Consider the following 20,175-nt stretch of genomic DNA (forward strand, 5'->3'; position numbering starts at 1 on the left):
ATTTTTGACTACCCAAAATTCGAGTTTAAGTAACTCATGAAAGCAAACACTGACCATTTTCTGGAAATAAACATTTATTTATTCATATATTCATTCAGAAGAGAAATTGAAATATAACTAGATAGATAGATAGAGTAGGGGGTTAATGGGGACGTCAGCAACGAGTGAAATATAACTAATAAGGAACGTGATTTGTGTAGTTGTTCTTCCAATAAAATAATAAAAGAAACATAAAATGCAGCACTATTCGCGCTGCGTTCTAGAAGCAAGTAATTTCATTTTAATTTACAAAATAAAAAACATATTTCTTTCTATATATATATACTTGCTCTATCGAATCGTCATTATTTCTAATACATTTTTATAAATAATAATGGTAGTTCAGTACAAATATCTGCTCTAAGATCTTGATTATACAAAATTCGAATATTGAAGTTTATGACTTACGAGTGTTAAACACAATAAAATCATTTTCTGAAGATTATGAAGATTATTTTCTGTTACAAAAATAACCTTCATAAGGAACTTTTATGCAGTTATTTCATTACATAGGCAGAAATAGTGGAATTTCACTACATGTGAAGAAATAGTGGAATTTTCTGCTTCTGAAATTGATAAATTCACAAAAGTTTCTTTTCAATTTCTTGTTAGATTTTAAATATTGGAATGGGATATTTGTTCCCTACGAACTCGATTTATATTCCCTGCACTTTACACACACACACACACACACACACACACACACACACACACACACACACACACACACACACAGAGAGAGAGAGAGAGAGACAGACAGACACACACACACACAGACTGTATATTTTTACTTCCCAACTTGAAATATTAGAAAATTTTCTGGTTTTCGAAAGCTAATTGAAAAATGATAACTTGTTGCTGTCTAACTTTCCTCTAAAGGAATTGAATTTTATAGCTGAATATGCTGTTAAATATAGTGGAATAATTTCCACCAAGCATCACTATCCCTTAAGGGATCCGGGGTTTTTGGGCTATTTTTTAGACTTTCAGTCAAGCAGCTACTGCATCGTCACTATTTATCCTAGGATCATGGTTCATACCTCATTCTCTTCAGAATGGAGTTGGCTTTCAAATGGTACCACTTGCATGCTCATACCATATACCAGGAGCGGGAAAAATTATGTCAAAGGGAAAATTTCGGAGGAAAATTTTTTCTCGCACTTTGGCCCCCCCCCCTGGAGCAGCCCTGTGTGAACGTAGCCATCTAAAAAAACATGTGAGAAACAGTACTTGGTACACTGAATGTGTGTGCCAAATTTCAAGTTTCTATCTTGAATACCAAGGGCGGGAGAATTTTTTATCAGGAATTCTCACCATGCCCCAAATTACCGTAAAACACCATGATCTCAGGTAAAAAATTTCCTGAGACATCCCTAATTACCCTAGGGTCATGTTTCACCTGTCATTCTCTTCAGAATAGAACTGCCTTTCAGGCTGTATGACTCACGTGTCTCCATCATGTATCTAAGGCGGGAAAATCCCGAAAAAAGGGATTTTTGGGTCTAAATATCCTTTTTTTCAACTTTTAGCCCCCTGGACCCCCATGTTTTAACGCAGAGATCTGAAAAAATCTGGTAAATACTACTCGGTAGGCTGAATGTTTATGCACAATTCCAATTTTCCAGGTGCAAAAGTAAGCCCGCCAAAAAAAAAAATATACCGACAATGTCCCATATTCCCGTATACAGAGGAAAATTTTTAAACATTCCCTGAGACATCCCTAATTACCCTAGGGTCATGTTTCGCCCATCATTCTCTTCAGAATAGAACTGCCTTTCAGGCGGTACCATTCACTTGTCCCCATCATGTCTAAGGCGGGAAAAGCACGTGAAAGGGATTTTTTGGTAAAAAATTCCCTTTTTCAAGATTTAGCCTTCTGTACCCCCTGTTTTAACGCAGAAATCTGAAAAAAAAATCTGGTAAATACTACTCGGCGGACTGTATGTTTGTGCAAAATTTCAATCTTCTACGTGCAAAAATAAGCCCGCCAAAATACTTTACATACCCCCCCCCCAAAAAGTATTACACGAAAATATAAATTTTAGACTTATGACGTCATCACCTCCTATGTCTCGACGCAGGAAGGTGTGAAACCATACGTAATGTCTTCTACAATGCCTCTGGACTTGGAAAAAAAAAACGAACGAAAAAGTTCAAATAGGAGAGTTATAACGCAATGTACCATGAAACACCCCGTATGGTACAAATTGTACCATGGGATCCCCAAAGGGCTATACATAATATCCAAAATTGTCCGGATTAAGAAAAGTGTTTTCACTTGTTTCTACATTGTAATGAAAATTTTCCGAGTCATGAAAATTCCTTTCATTTGTTTCTACAGAGCAATAAAACTTTCCTACGTTTACTTTTTGCTTCAAAATGATGAAAATTTTCCGACTCATAAAAAGTTCTTCAATTTTTCCATACAAGACAAAATGTTTCGATTCATGAAAAATTCTTTCACTTGTTCCTGAAAATTGTGTGAGCCATGAAAATTTTCAGATTCTTTAAACGATCTTTCAATTTTTAACATTTCTATACATGAATTCAATTAATTTTATGAATACTGAGGCATTGTTACTTGATTACTGATATTTAAGAACGGAAAATTTTCCGAAAAAATATAGAAGAAAATTTTCCACCTCACATCACGGCTAAACAACGATGTAGGAATAAGTGTAGTATGTTTTTATGAATCGGAAAATTTTCATCACTGCTTATAACCTGCACTACTGTCACGGCAATTGATACATGATCTACTATCATCGAATAAAGGGCACTGACTGATAACACATCGCAAAAGAGGCCTATGTGATAGAAAGATGCTGATTTTGAATATAACAGATTATTCTACTCTGAAAAACTTCACGAATTTCCTCTTTTTATAGATATCACTATCTCGTCTATCCTTTTGTTTCAAGAACTCCGCTACAGCCAGTCTTCGGTCATAGTTTGCAGTACCCTTTCCATTCAGTGATATCATAAGTCGATCATTAGTCGTGTTTCCACTCATCGACAAACAGTGAATACTTCGAAGCTGGTTATAGTGTGAAACATCTCGTTCAACTGATATGCTATGAGACGATGTTGGAAGTAAGGCAGCAAGAAGTTTCCGCAGCATTGCAGAGGAGACTGGTAATAGTCTCCTCAGTCTCTCAGAATATTTCATCCCTACACCAGCACTATCCACTAGTAATAGTACCTCTTCTTTTCCAAATATTGCTTCTACTAATAGACGAGCAGTATTTATCACCGGCTGTACTGAAGATACGGACATCCTCTCTGTGCAGTCGAACACCAAGGAAGTTTAAGCAAGACTGCACTACTTCTCTTCGAACAGCTTCTCAGTTTCTGTTCTGACGAGTCACATACATATTATGAGTTGTACTGCACTGTCGCCTCTGTTCATCTTCATTCACGTTCTTGCTAACTAAGCAGTCCTCCTTTACACCGGAAAAAGGATTCTCCAGCATTAAATTCAGTTTTCTTAATGCTATAACCCTTGCTGTAAGAAGATTAGGCAGTAGATCAGGCCGTTGAAGAACTTTCTGAGAGATTTTCTGAGACATTAATCATTCGGCGCCGGCCGCCGTGAGAGATTTTCACTAAAAAGCTATTAGCGTCGACACTGAATCAGCAGCTCCCTCTTGCTCTATATCTCGTCGTGTCCGATCTAAGGTTACCAGGTCAGAAACAACTGGCTATCGTAGCAACGCAAAGTGTTCCCCAAAAGTATAGAAGTTCTATTCACGATATGTTATCAGTAATAATGAGTCTTAATTGTAACAAACCAAACAGTATTGTAAGCTAAAGATAAGTAAAAATTCCATTTCATAGAAATTAAATATCCAAAGAGCAATTTGTTTTCTTCTGTTATTTTCTCTCAGAGACTATTCAAAAGGTATACAAGCCAAACGTCATTTAGACCGTTACATGTGAGAGTTCGCTCCAACCTTTCTACCCCTTGTGTTGGTCTATTAACTTTCTCTTTATTAGACTAGAATAAAAGTGCTCGAGGTAGACAAATGAGTACGCGAAATGAAAGAAAGAGGAATATCTTAAATTTCAAGAATGAAGCTCTCCAATTTGATATCTATTCACAGAATACAAGTTAATATACATAGTCACAAAACCAAAGTATAATGAAGTAATTTTAAATTTACAGTAATTCAAGTAATTTATTGTTCAAATATCTTCCAGTAATTTAAAGTTTTATGAAGTGCACTGGGTATCCAAACTGCTGAGCCTGGGTATCCAAGTGCTGGGCCTGGGTATCCATTTGGATACAAAAAGGTAGCTTAAAAATGCCCTGGAGAGAACCGTGACGAGCGTGCATTCGGAACAAAACATATATGTGTTGTTACGGAATGAAATAATAGTTGAAGTGAATCGAAATGCAATTGCTCTTTAATCTTCCTATTTTTTCTAAGTACATAATAGAGAAAAATAGAGATTTAGATTTGTACTGTTATGAATAACATATTGTAGGTTTTAAGCGGTCATCTTGGATTCATGGTGGCCACAGACTTTTCAATTAAGTTTGTGTTTACACTTTGACCTGCCGCCATTTTTCACAGGTTTTCTCCACCTTCTTTCACTTAACAACAGCTTTCAAACGATGTGCTGCTTAACCCTGCTTGCCATTTGAAAAAATTTATTTGGACCCAACCTAGGACCCTGTGGGGGCCCTGGAACAAAACCTTGTAACTTACATCGTTGTACTTTGAAAATAATGCCACACGTACTTTCCTGTTTTCACATTTGTCTCGCCATTTCCGGTTTATAAGAGTGGCCAATTAAATTTTTGCTTACAATTTGATCCGCCGCCATTTTGCATAGAGTTGTATAGAGTCGAGACTTGCCCCATGTTCTTTCATTTTACAACAGCTTTCAAACGATGTGCTACTTAATCCCCTTGCCATTTGAAACTTTTGAGTTGGGCTCCGTCTAGGACCATGCAGGGGACCCTAGGGCAAAGATTTTTTATCCCAAAATGTGTGTCCTTGTAAATTATGGGATACGTGATCGCCGAGTTTTCCATTTACCCAACCGTTTCCGTACAAATGACCCGGTTCAAACTATTCTGCCAGCTTTGTAGCTTTCACATTACAAAATATGTTGTAACTCACGATATATCGCCCGGTGGCATGTGTAATTTTGGGATTCGTCTAGTTATAACATATCAAATACAAACACAATTGTCTCATTTGGATTTCAGCGGAGCCACTTTGTGACCCTCCCTAGTGAGTTAAGTGATAGTTTGGTTTTGGTTACTTTGTATATACTCTGGAGATATGCTGCCTTCAAGAAAATTTTTGATTGAATGAAATATATTGGATTTTTAAAATCAGGAATCACAAAATTTTTGAACGGTCCCTAAATCAAGTTTCCGTATTTTTTATTTATTTTATTTTATTTATTTTTTTTTACGAAATATTAACATCGTACTGAGTTGAGTGATAATTTGGGTTTTGCTACACTATATGTAATTCTCCAGATATGGGACGTACAAGAAAATGTTTGATTAAATGAAATATATTGGATTTTTTTTTTTTTTGAATCGAGGGCCCCTAAATCAAGTTTTCGTATTTTTTACGGAATATGCACAACATACTAAGTAAAGTGATAGTTTGGGTATGGCTACTGGAGAATCATTTTCGAGATAACAAACAAATAGAATTCCGGACCGGGGATGTCCCCTCGATCATCAAAAAGGGAAAGCAACGCCCGGAGCGTTCAGTCGTAAATTTAACAGGAAAGCTACAATTGAGCCAATAAAATTATCGTAGAGTACAAAACCAAGAAGGATAATATGAAGTGGACATCAGATGCTTAAAGAAAATTTCAACTACCACAGAAGAAGACGTTTCAGTATAAACATCCATTAACCTGGAAGGTAGGCAAGCTGCTGAACACATAAAAGATAGGAGTCCAACAAGATTTATAAGTAAGAAAACAACCAACTAATCAGATCTGTGAAACAGGTAACGGTCACAGAAAATGAAGAAGCAAGAAGACACCAGAGGACGTAGAATATAAAACCTTTTATTATCAAGTGGCAACATTTTTCATTCCGAAACTTTGAGGAAAGACAACCAGATTTTCAATAGATGAAAAATGACCCAGAGAGTAGACACGCCAGAAATATTGAGATGGTACATCCGAAGAAGAAGAAGAAGTACAAGAAGAAGATGATGATCGTATTTTAATATATAAAGGTAACCAAGAAAGTTCTGTCGCCTTTTCACTCATCACCTTCGAACATCGATGTCATCTAAAAATTTACATGGAATATCGAAAATAGTCCCCATCAACATCGACGACCTTCTACCAACGTTCTGGAAGGCCATGGATTCCATCGAGGTAGAATTTGATGGGCGTGAAGCGAAGAAGGTATCAAGTGCATTTTGCAGCTCTACTAGGGATTTGAACTGGCATCCTCTAAAGTGATTGTACAAGGAATGGAACAGGTGATAATAAGATGGTGCAATGTTCGGGGAGTATGGCGGTTTACAACGACTCACCAAAGGTAGCCGTCAACCCTGGTCCAGTTAATATAAGTATAACTCTAGTGGCAATACTCATTTTATACCTTAAAATATCTTCTAATGTTATATTTATAAGATGATCACCTTTTTAACGAAATTACAAGTTCATGATAAATGTTAAATAATTTATTCTTTGATTACCCTTTTAACGTATATTCACACAAACTGTCTTGCAATCAAACATGTTAAGTTAAGTATATATAAACAACGACATAGCAACCAACAAAACAATAATATATATTTCTTATAAAAAAATTCTTCTTCTATTATTTTAATTAACGTTATAACATGTATAGTGCTTATGTAAAAGCACTTTCTGCCCGACAATTATGAATCGATACAAAGTATCTCGTTATATAAAATGTCGCTCGATAAAGGGACTAAATATAAAAGTTACATGGAAGCTTGACTTTTATATTTAAGAACCACTGGTCCGTTTATAATAATAACATGATAATAGTTGTGTTCTTTACATTTTGATCGCTCTTCATATATATAACTTCGTTCAGTTACTTCATATAAATACATTTATAATAAAACTTTAATTTCACTATTATTTATCTTTTATCATTAAAAAGTCGTCGCTTACTAATACAATTAACGAAGGATGCGAAATCTAAGGCATGAGAGATAATTACATTCTAAAACATAAACTACAATGATCAATAGTTTCATTCATTATTAAAAACGGTCATGTTAAAAATGGTTAATCTTTCTAGAGCGAATTATATAATAATTACGTTAGATGACATTTTAAAGTATGTATCATATCAATAAGGTGTCATGACACAAAAGAATCTTATCTGAGTATCATATAAGATGATACATGGGTACAGTTGTCGGATAATTAGCTTAATAGAATGAGTCTTATACTGAATATAATCTTTGACAATAAAGTTCCAACACAAATCAACATAATATAAATAACCTTTGTTTTTACAATCATTTGGAAATTAATATTTGTTAATGAAAATTAAAGAAAATTAAATTAAGTAAAAATCAAAAATAAAATGTAACCTATGCTCGGGCGAGCGAAAAGAAGGAATTAAATTTATTTTCACACAAACAGATGTCTTAGTTTCCTTCATTCTTATTTATTTGAACAAGAATGTTAGGTGCAACTAACCTTTTTACCAGCTGCATCCATTTTTCTCTTGTATACTGGGTAGGCCTCCAAACCTTCAACTCATCTATATTACGAAGTCCAATTGACGTACCCGTTTTAGCGCTCAACAATTCAAAAACTTTAGGGTTTATTTCCTTAAAGATTGTTTTCATTATTGACATTAACACATAAATTTGAAGATAAATATTCATAAGAATCAATAGCTGATATGGGTTCAACCCCTACCACATCAGCTGCAGTCAGTTTAAATTCGTACTCGTGTATGGTTCCAATAAAGTACATTGTACTGCACAATCCTGATTATGTTCCGCATTATTATCTTGTACAGGAATTGCGTGATTGTTTTGATTATGATACGAAGTGCCATCTCTTAAATTAAAGTTACGTCTATCAACACGGTTTACAGTATTTCCAGAATTACGCCATACATTTCGTCTGTTTTGGAACCTACTTCGGTTAAATGGTCTGACACAATTATTATCACAATTAGTTAGGGTAGGTGGATTTACATCATATCTTTGCTTATTCTGATTATTTAGATTTACTCTATTCAGGTTATGTTCCGTATTGTTTACATTACGGATATTTACATTCCGGACAGGTACTGACCTAATGTTATCCGAATGATTTCTAATTTTACCTACTCCAGTTTGATTATTCTGTGCCTGGTATTGACTTTCGTAATATTGGACAAGCATTAGCAGATGATTGAAACTTATGCACTGTGTAGAAAGCAAAATTTGTTGCAATTTAAAAGGTAGTAGATTTCGAACAGATGCAATCACTCTGGATTCAGATTGTAGTGGATTTACAATTTTTAATTCATTGTAAGTGTTCACAACAAAATCAACAATAGATTTGTGTAGGCGAGGATGAAAAGGTTGGTTTCTAATCATAGCGTCTCTGTTAGCAAGTAAAAAGTCGTTTTCATAATTTGCGATCAACGCTGCTTTGAATTCCTCATATGTTTTGACGTGTTCCCGTACTGCTTTAAACCATAAAGAACACGGTGGGAGTAATAAATGAGGGATTAGTTTCATATATTGAGATTTATCTATACACATTATACTGCATTCATCCTGAAATTTTTCCAGGAAAGAAGTAGCATTTTCATTGCAGTTGCTACCACTAAACTTACTCATAGCTCGTATTTCGCTCATTTTTACACTTAACTTTATGTTTCTTTCACCATTTCGTGTTAAATGGAAATTTCTACCTACTGTGTTACGCGTGATTCCACCATCTCTTTTCCGCGTGTTATGTGTGGTTCCACCATCTCTTTTCCGCCCATCTATATTCCTTTGTTGAATTCTTTCCAAAATAATATCCTCATCGGATGGGTTACTTGAAGAAGTAACACAAGGTCCATGTCGATCTGCTTCGGGTGGATGCAAGGGCATCTCTTGTGAATGAGGGAACTCCAAACGATCAGTAACAACGTCGTTGTTATATGCATTATCTTTAATCTGTAATGCCCTAATTTCCTCCTGTATGGTAGATATCAATTGTGTATTTGCACGTATTTGGTTAGAATTATCTGTCACCTGAATCTTTTGCTGACGAAAAGAAGATTTTATTACTTCAAAATCTTGTTTTACAATATTAACTTCTTGAATTACATGATTATAGTTATCCTTGCAATCTTCAGATAATCTTTTTAACTTCTCATCAAATTGTAGCGTGATGTCTCTCACAGCTTGGGTTACAGATTGGTTTATTTGTTCTAATCGTCTACTCAATTCTTCATACTGTCTACTAGATTCTTCGGATTTTTGTTGTACCGTTTGTTTTAATTCTTCAGACATTTGAGCTAAATTTTGTTCCTGCCGCTGTAATGCTATTAGAATTCTGTTCTCTAGTGTCGACATTCCAGGTGTAATGGGAGCTATATTCTGCTCATTGTTAACACCGTCAACAGTTTCATTCTCTACTGTCTCACCAATCATGACTTTTCTTATGATTACTCTGCCACTTCTAAGAATTGTTGAGTTAGTATTCATGAACCTTCTTATCAAGGTAAATTCACCCTTACTTTAAACTTCGGGATATGAATTTACAAGAATCCCGGGTGAGGTAAACCAAAAATTTTACAACGACTCACCAAAGGTAGCCGTCAACCCTGGTCCAGTTAATATAAGTATAACTCTAGTGGCAATACTCATTTTATACCTTAAAATATCTTCTAATGTTATATTTATAAGATGATCACCTTTTTAACGAAATTACAAGTTCATGATAAATGTTAAATAATTTATTCTTTGATTACCCTTTTAACGTATATTCACACAAACTGTCTTGCAATCAAACATGTTAAGTTAAGTATATATAAACAACGACATAGCAACCAACAAAACAATAATATATATTTCTTATAAAAAAATTCTTCTTCTATTATTTTAATTAACGTTATAACATGTATAGTGCTTATGTAAAAGCACTTTCTGCCCGACAATTATGAATCGATACAAAGTATCTCGTTATAGGTTGCAATAATGTTTCTTATCAAGGCGTAGAATGGTGTCCCGGGTCATTCTAAGCACGTGGGGCTTAGCGTTATCCTGTAAAAGGTGGACCTAGTGTTGTAAATAGAAAAAAAACCGTTCGTATTTTTTCAGAAATGTACGTTTTTTTTAGAAAAAAAACATTGCCTTTCGTTTTTTTCTAAATTTCGTTTTTTTTTCAAATAGTCATTTGCAATGTATCTTACGTCATTTAAGTCGTATGTAGGTATAATTACCATAAAATGCAACATAAATTAAATACTAGATACTGATACGGTACAAATATTTTACAATTTATATGAGTAGCGTACCTACTAATAATCCGGGTTTCTGTACTGTTTCACCAATATCAACGAAGAAATAAAAGTATAAATGAACATTTGTTTTTTTTTTTTCGTGAAAGTAGCCTTCAATAAGTACGAAAATAATATCACGAACAGTATAAAATGCAAATAACTTGTCTAAAGGTAAAAACTAATACTAATTTGCCTACTAATATTTTTCTGAATTCTATTTGAATACTACATTCATAAATTATGTTTAGGTCGCATTAGTTTAAGTCACATAATCAGTGCTAAAGCAAATGGTAAAATAAATCCCAGCATAAATTGCTTGATTGTTGTCAAATACAGGAACTCAATTCTCGAATGCCTGTCCCCTTTGGTTAGTTATCAAAGTTCTGATATGAAAGCTTCTCTTGTCCTTGTCGCAAATAAGATCGTTATCATTGAAGGTGGAAACACTATTTAAAAAAAATAACAGATGTAGAAGGAACATCAAGAATAAAGGTAAAAGAGCTAGTTGCACTATGATTGCAAACTGATATGTTGAGATTGAAACTCGATATTGAATTCTATAAAAAGGACGTATTTGCTTATTTTTCACTAACATAATAGATTAACATTTAAAGAAAAAAAAACAGACACAACAATATTGTATTTGTAGTAAGTATTTAAGCCTTTCTGAGTGCGAGTGTAGTTTCCCTCCCTTTCGTTGTTCATGCTGGAGTAGCATACTTAAAATCGTGACTTTTAAGATTTGTTCTATCTGGAGAAAGATTTAGGCGGCAAATTACGTCATTGCGCGGGCGACAAATTGCCTAGGACCGGCCCGATGATATGTACACTCATGTCCACAATGATTGTCGCATATCTATAACGGTCTTCTTGTAAGAATATAATTTGATAATGATTTTGCAGGGTACTTTTAATACTGATGATGTGTGTATAATCGGAAAATTTATATTTGTGGTAGGTTTCAAAGGAAAAGAATTATAAATACGAAAATGAGAAAGAGTAAAAGAAACTGTTGCTAAATGGACAAGAAAGTTTTATTTTCGTTTTATTGTTCTTATTTACTGCTGTTTTGACATGAAATTTGCCACATACATGTCTTTGCCGATTATACACATACTAACATTATAAGAAATACCAGGCGGATTCGTTATCAAATTATATTCCTACAACAACATATTTATAGACATGCGACAATAATCTTGGACATAAGTGTACATACAAGACATGAATATAGGATGACATAATTTGAAGTAATGCAGGGTGTTTCAAAATGAATATTAGGGTTTTGAAACTTTGTAGTATCTATTACAATTAACTTACAATTATAAGTATTATCAAATAAAAGAGCAACTTAAACAGTTTTGTACACACGCATGCTATGCATTGTTTCCTCTGTTTGCCGTTAGAAAGAGCAAGTAGCAAAGATGGAAACTAGAGACCAGAAAGCTTTGTGTGTTTTAACTTTGCAAAGACTGAATCTGTAGTTACAGTGCAACTGTCTGTGTGAATTGAATGTTTTGTGCCGTATGGCGAAAAGTTTATGGGCCTTTCTCACTTATTGACTCAATGTGTGCCATGTGTCGAATGAAGCTCACATCGAACGCTTGAAGCAAAAACTGTTTGAGGTGTTCTTTTATTTGATGTATTGTTTATAATTGTGCGTAAAATGTAATAAGTACTACGAAGACTTAATTCCCCGATATTCATTTTGAAACACCCTGCATTTCTCAGCATCAGTATTGGAACTAAGATGTAAAAGGGAGAGATTGTGATTGTTTACAACAACGATATTATTATTAGTCAAGACTATAATTACTACAACAACACAAGTTAGTAGTCAAAAAAATGTAATTAAATGTACACTCGTAACCCTTTCGGACCCAGGTTGCCAAAGTGGCACATACGGGTGTGTCAATTTTTTAATCCGCTCCTGTGGTCACTAATTAAGATATCGGTATATATATTTTTTGCCAAATATAGTTGGCCCATAGTTTATCATTTTAGTTTCTTTTTCTTCTATGTGTCGAATTTCCCTCTCAAATTTCACCCCAGTCAAAAATTCGAGAATTTTCGAATTTTCTTTATTACTTTGCCCCTGTAGCTTCATTCGTTGTAGAGAGACCTCCTTAAGACTTGTCAGGTAGATACATCGGATGGATACCTAATTGTTGACATCCATTGGACGGACTTGCGCGCAGTGTTGCCAACTACGGAAATTAAAATCTCCTTAAATTTGGGTAAAAATTCGAAATTTTTGTTATAAACCGTACCTATACGTCCGAATGCAAGTCAACTTACGCCAGTCGAACATTTGTTCTTACTGAACAAACTCGGGTACATATCGTTACAGTGGGGTAATTAGGGGACGCACGAAAAATTCGGATTTAGGTTATAACTCTTGATTTTCCCCTACTTTTCTCTTTATTGAAATATATTTTTGGTAATTAAAAGCATTGTTTCTTAAATATCGTCATGATACTTATAGGATATATTAGTAATGTACCAGTGTTTATTTTAAGACAGTTTTCGTCTGTCTGGTAGCAGTGTTGCCAGCTACGGAAAATTTTAATTCGAGATGTGAGGGGAAAATTACGTGTTTTGTCTATTATATCCCTCTTGTTGGCTACCTAGGAACAAAAGTACCAGTATCTGAAAGTCTTGTCTTTACCCTTCACAACGCACTATAGAAAGTTTCAATAGGATAGTTAGGGGAAGTACAGTTAAGGTTTACAGTAGACCTTGTTCTCTAAGTGGAAAGATAACTGATTTTTTTTTAGGTAGATTGAAATATTTTTTAATGACCTCCTTACTTTATTAGATATCGTCAAAATACTTGTAGGGTATATTATAGGGATACCAAAGCTTCTTTTAAGATAGTTTGTGTGTGTCTGCTAGCACTGTTGCTAGATACAAAAAAAAAAAATTAATTTCCGATTTTAGGGGAGAATTTAATAAAAATCCCTTTTTGCCTCTATTATTTCCCTCTTGTTGGCTACATTCGAACAAACGTACCACTGTCTGAAAGTCTCGTCCTTAGCCTACACAACACACCATAAAAAGTTTCGGTAGAATAATTAGAGGAAGTACAGTTAAGGCTTATAATAAACTATGTTCTGTAAATGTTAAGAAAATTGTGAATTTCTGAGGTAGAATGAGATTTTTTTTTTTTAAAAATCCTGCTTACTTTGTTAGATATCGCCATGATACTTGTAGGAAGTATTCTTGGGGTACGAAGGTTTACTTTCAAATAGTTTACGTCTGTTTTATGGCAGTGTTTCCAGCCAAAACAATTAATTCCCGATTCTAAGTAAAAAAATTCGGCAAATTTCCCTTTCCCCTCTATTATTTCCCTCTTGCTCGCTACGTTGCAACAAATGTACCACTATCTGAAAGCCTTCTCTTTAGCCTACAGAACGCACCATAAAAAGTTTCAATAGGATAATTAGAGAAGCTGTAGTCCCGGCATATCTGTTGGTTTTTGCTTCTGAGGCGTAAAAAGTGTCAAAATTTCATGTGTATGGAAACAGAGAATTTTTTCTTTCTCTCTTTGAATGGAAGCCAGCAACTTTAGGTTTTCACTGTACCTTGTCAACGCACCAAAGAATTTTTTTAGGTGACTTAGACCCATATGGCAACAGTGGTGCTAGATACAAAAAATCTTGAAATTCGGTTAGGGATTTTTTGTAAATTTTCACCCCTACACTTCTCTCAGTAATTTCCCACCCGCTCGCAACACTGCAATGTAACGTACACCAAAAAATAGCCACATTCCTTTTCTAAAAAACAAGGTCTTAACCATATCAATAGGGTAAATGGTTTTTGAGCAATAAGTCACTAACTGACAAAGTAGGAAAACGCCAAAAATGATCTGGGTCCGAAAGGAATAATCACACGATTCTGCTCGTATAGGTACAAGGAAACAAACGATTTTTAAGTTACGAGGGCTTCGACTCAAGTTCTATTGATTATTTCAATAATCTTCAACATAAATCAATAAATAATAGCTGCCAGAAAAAAAACAGACATTTGAAAAAAAACATGAAAAAGAACTATGTTTTTTATTGAAAAAAAAACTTCACAGAAAAAAAACCGTTTTTTTTACAACACTAGGTGGACCTCTTTGCGATTCAGAAGTGCTGACTCCAGAGTTTTGAGTTTTCCTTGAATACGGCTGGTGACAGTACACAGTTGCATTGATGCTCTGACCAGCTAGTAGGGTTTCCCGATGTACGATGCGGTGAGCAGTCCACCAAACACACAGGAGGACCTTCCTCTGGTGCATTGCTGGTTTTGGCTGTTTTGGAACCGGTTCATTCAATGCCAACCAATGATGACAGCGCCATGGAGTTTCGTAGTTCACTCTGTGCAGAAACAGCTCCTTTCTCAGACGAGACAGCAAAGAAAGACAGGTATCTGCTCGCGTTGCCTTCTGGCCCGGAGTCAAATTATGTGGGACCCATCGTCCCAACTTGTTGTATTTCCCAAGTTGATGGAGGTGCTGCCGAATGGTTTCTCCACTCACACTGAATTGTAGTCCCAGTTCCTCACATGTCTGGCTACTGTTCAGGTCAATTGCTGCTTGAAGATCTTAATTTTGTACATGTGTTAGTCTTCCGGTATGTGGTGTATCTTCGAGGTTTCGTTACCGTTAATAAACTTGTTAAACCAAAGCTGCAGTATTTAAGTAGTCTCGACACCCTCACCAAAGGCCTGGCGTATCTTCCACCCCACTGCAGCGGCGTTTGACCCCAGTTTGAACTCGTACAGCGTACACGCCCTTTTGACGCTCTGTGGAGGTCCCACGTTCACTCTGTCCTTATGCTCACTGTGTCCTTATGCAAGTTCACAGTGTAGCTGAACTGTCACAACCAGGTAGTATGTTGGATATACCCACACCAACAACTAACCACCTTATCTGCATTCGCATTCAACTCACGGTGTGAGGGCCAAATGAACACATACCTCCACAAAAAGTGACAGAACTTTCTTGGTTACCTTTGAAAAATAGGAATAATACGTTGCTTCTGGTGAAAACCTATCTTCGTACTGATTCAGCTATGATTTCACGTTTTGGAGTAGAGAGCCCAAACGTTAATCAGAGTTCTTAAGGTCGTCGAACACCAAGGACGGTATTCAGAGAGAATTCGTCAATCGAAGGTTAGTCATAGACTAGTTAGTATGCATACTAACTCTTTACTAAGGAAGGTGCAATTCTTGGTATTCAGAGTCAATTTTGAGTACAATTAAAATGATGATTTGGTTATGATTAACTTATACAACCCTAATGCATCGGGCGAGAAAAATAAATGTGGCAACTACGGAAAAGTAGATCAGCGCATGCGTAGTCTGTAAAAAATATATAAAATATGAAATACGAAATGTTGTATTGCACGCTAAACCGTGGTAAAAGATTAGCCTCTGCTCTAGATTAATTAGTCACATGTGATTAACTTCGTCAAATACTATGTCCTAATCAGAGACTCTGAATACAATTTTGATAACCATCCGTTAGTCAACCTCGTAGTATGGCTTTAATCAGACGTCAAAACGACTCTGCATAAGGTCTCAAATGTCTAAAGAACATTTTACTTTGTTTTATTTTCCTCAAAACATGAAGGTTTAAATACCCTAATTTTATTTCCTTTTAAGTCAATCCTATCACATTGGTTAGCTAGCTAGATAGAAAAGCAACTGTGTACTTGATGATGTAGGAAATTGGAGAATTTAATATTTTAAGACATTCAACAACTTTAGAGAAATTTCGTTATAATATGTTTTTTTTTTTAAAAAAAATCTTAATGATTATTTTGTATATTTAGTCTTGTTTATATATATTAGCTTTTATTTCGTAATAAAATGTAATATTCAATCACAGAGACGGACTTAGCCCAGGATCTGGGAGGGCCTAGACCCCCAGGGTGGTATTCAGAGAGAATTCATTAATCGAGGGTTAGTCTCAGACTAGTTAGTAAGCATACTATCTCTTTACTAAGGATCGTGCACGTTATGGTCATCAGCGTCTACTTTGAGTACAACTAAAATGATTATTTGGGTATGATTAACTTATATAACCCCAATGCATCGGGTGAAAAAAATAAATGTGACCACTACGGAAAAGTATATGAGCGCATGCGTAGTCTGTAAAAATGAAAATATACACTGTATTAAGTACGAAGTACGAAATTTTGTGTCGCACGCTGAACCGTGGGTAAAAGATTAGCCTCTGCTCTAGATTAATTAGTCACATGTGATTAACTTCGTCAAATACTATGTCCTAATCAGAGACTCTGAATACAATTTTGATAACCATCCTTTAGTCAACCCCGTAGTATGGCGTTAATCAGACGTCAAAACGATTTTGCATAAGGCCCCCAGTCTTTTGAGTGACAAACATAATTGAAGCTGTTATTTATATATTTTTGAAAGTTTGTAGTAAAATCATGATATACCCACCATAGTCTGGGTTGTGGTTGGTCTCCCAGGTTTATCTTCTAAATCCACCTCTGTTCAGTCTTAAAATATTTTAGCCTACATCCGATTTTTCCCCCGTTACAGACTCTACAGCCACATTGAAGCACCTATAATTTTTTAGTGTTCTACACGACATTACATATGAGTACATTTACACAGCAGAACCCACTCGCATAAAAATCCCAACTCATCATTGCTTGGCATTTTATCAACATTGATCTACACTACATTAATTTATATTAAGAATTGTTATATTGATATGATCTTCACCGTATCGGTGTTATAGAGGTTCTTATTTGTTGTTGAATTTGATATCTGTGGTCGTTATAGTTTCTGTTTTGACCATAGAAGTGTATTGGTGAATAAATTAGACATTCGGAGTGAATAACAAATGTTTTTGAAATTACAGCTGCTATTGGCGCCACTTGTTCTTTCATGGAAGTCAAAATGACACTTGTGAGTGTAGGTTTTTTTTCCCTTAAATACAAATACAGTGATGACTTGGGAAGATTTTCACCGAAGGGAGGGTATTTCAATACATTGGGTGTGAATAGTAAAAAAGGAAAAAATTCAGTTTTACGTCCCACGCAATTACGGCTAGGCTAAAGGAGACGGTGATGATGAGAAATGAATGAAATGGTGGAATGAAGAAAGTCAGAAAACCCCAAGGAAACTCACGCACACGGTGTTGGTCCACCACAAGGTTCATATGGCGCGAGTTGGGATCGAACTCGAGACCCCATTCACCGAGACCGGTGACAATCACTTTCCCGCCACCCTCAGCAGACGAAAACTTCTTGAGCTATACACTAATTCATGATGCAACGAAAGTGGACGAAAGGCTAGCCTTTCGGGAGTTTGGCGAAACAAAAGCGACAGGATGCGGTCTTGGAAGAAAGTATAGAACAGAGACTATGAAAAATTTAGAATCTCGCATTCAGTAACAAGTTTTGACCAAGAAAAAGAAAAAAAGAGAGAGACAGAGAGAATAAAAATGTTATGTTATTATGAATAGTATTCATTTATCAGGGACCTTATTGCGTATTGGTTTACGTTATCACAGCGTAAAATTTACATTTTAGTTTTCGATAATTGACATAGCAGTTATGTTGTATTTTTTGCGTTGCGTTGCTATCCGCAAGTTTTTCGAAGATCGATACTGAAGAAGACCTCAGATGATTTATAGTTTTTTTTTTTTATATACTTTCAATTTAAAAATAGCTTTCTCTGTAAAAATCATCAATTGACTGTAAGCTACTGCTCCACTGTTTTCCATTAGTATGCTGATACGTGTTGTTGTGGGTGAAGTGCTTAAGTTTGTCTTTGATTTGGGGAAGTTCCATTTAAGATCGTTCTATAGCTATCCGTTTTAATTTGTTTCCTAGAAACAGTAATACAGTGTATGTGTGATATGCGAGTATTGCACATGTAAGGAAACCGTACGTGTAAGATGTGTAAGGGAAATATGAAACAGAACCATTCTTATACTTTTCTTGAATTGTATGAAAAATATATAGCATGAGTTAGCATTTTTCTATCAAGTATTACAGCGTAGTCAGAACACTAAGACGTGATCGTTTAAATAAGGTCGAGATAGTTTTTTTTTGGGGGGGGGCAACTTAAATTCGCTTTACACTCATATATACATACCACAAAAATTGCAAATTTCAGGGGATTGGGCCCATCCTAGCCACCCTCTAGCTACGAATCTAATTTCAGCCCACCCATTTCAAAACTTCACGCTACGTTACTGGACAGGTGGCCAACTTATAGAGTAGCAAGTAACGAATGTCTTATAGGAAAATGCAGGTTCAAGACGAACTAGGCCAAAGTAAACAGGTGGCCAACTTAGAGAGGTGGCCATGTTGACAGGTTTCACTGTATTTGTAACTTAAATTTAACGTGGTCTTTTAATGGTTACACAAATTACAATTATGAGCACACTTTATGGAGACACTCTCACTGAGGGTGCCCAAGATCCTTTATACACTATGTACATTAGAAAAACTGATTTTTCAAGTCTTTTGTGAGAAAAATACTGTGAACTAAGAAATTATAACCTATTCCCTATTGTCCAGAGTTATTTTCCTGCGAATACAAATTTATTTTGGAATGTGTTAAGAAATTAACACAGCCTGCAAGACAGTGGCGTATTTTGTGGACTACCGGATCTACCGACATCAGCTCTAGAATATTACAAAATAAAGTTATAATATGAACTAAATTATATCAATAATTTTATACTTTAGTATCTTCTTTCAATGATAAAAGTTTCTGAGAATTTGAATGTATTTAGAAAGATCCACTGATTCTTCGCCCGCAGCCTGTCTCGCGAACTCAAGAGTCTTCAATATGACAACGCAGCAGATATCACTCTCTAGCTACTACAGTAAGAATCATATCAGAGCATTCTCCTTCACTCCACCTCCAGCCACAGCGCAGTGATGCCAATTGAAAGGAAATTTCCCTTGGCGCAGGGAAATTTTGAGTAAATTTTGGAGAAAAGGGAAAAAGGGAAATTGCTTGTAATCTCTCAATATTGCAGGGAAATTTGAACCTCTCTTCAATGTATTTACGTATCTGATTAATCTCAATAAAATTCAGTATATATTCAACGTCATATTTATTCCAAACATAATCCGTTGCACATATTTCATATAAATTCTCACAAGTTATCTTGCTTTGCATTCGTTAATATTTATCAACATTACACTTCAATCAACATATTCAGTTAAATTCGAAACATTACAACAATGCTTATTTAAAATCTTTTATCAAAATTAATCTTCCTCTTGTTGAATTAAATGCAATGCAATAAGATAAAATATTTCTCAATTAAATTATCACTCCAACTATTATAACAGTTTGGTTTTCCCAATCAGAAGATGTTTTTCCCAACCAGAAAATTGATTGTGAAGAGGATTAATCGATGTAAGAGAAGAAAATCTGCGTGTCGTGAAAGTAAATATGTATATATGGGCGAATACTGGGTCATTAGTGTGTGTGTGTTTGTGTAAATTTACAAATTTTCTGGTAACTGTGCGCACAGAATTATAAATTTTTAAGAATTCCGCATTTCTAAACTCTGTATTATGCTTACGAACATTCCTCGTGTACAGCCAAAGACAGTAGCAGCTAGAGTTTTCTTTGTAACTGTTCGTATTCGTTTCAGTAAATATGGGAGTGCTGTTCTT

Source organism: Thermobia domestica, chromosome 15 (genome assembly GCF_964235325.1).
Source record: "Thermobia domestica chromosome 15, izTheDome1.hap1.1, whole genome shotgun sequence".
NCBI classification, from domain to species: domain Eukaryota; kingdom Metazoa; phylum Arthropoda; class Insecta; order Zygentoma; family Lepismatidae; genus Thermobia; species Thermobia domestica.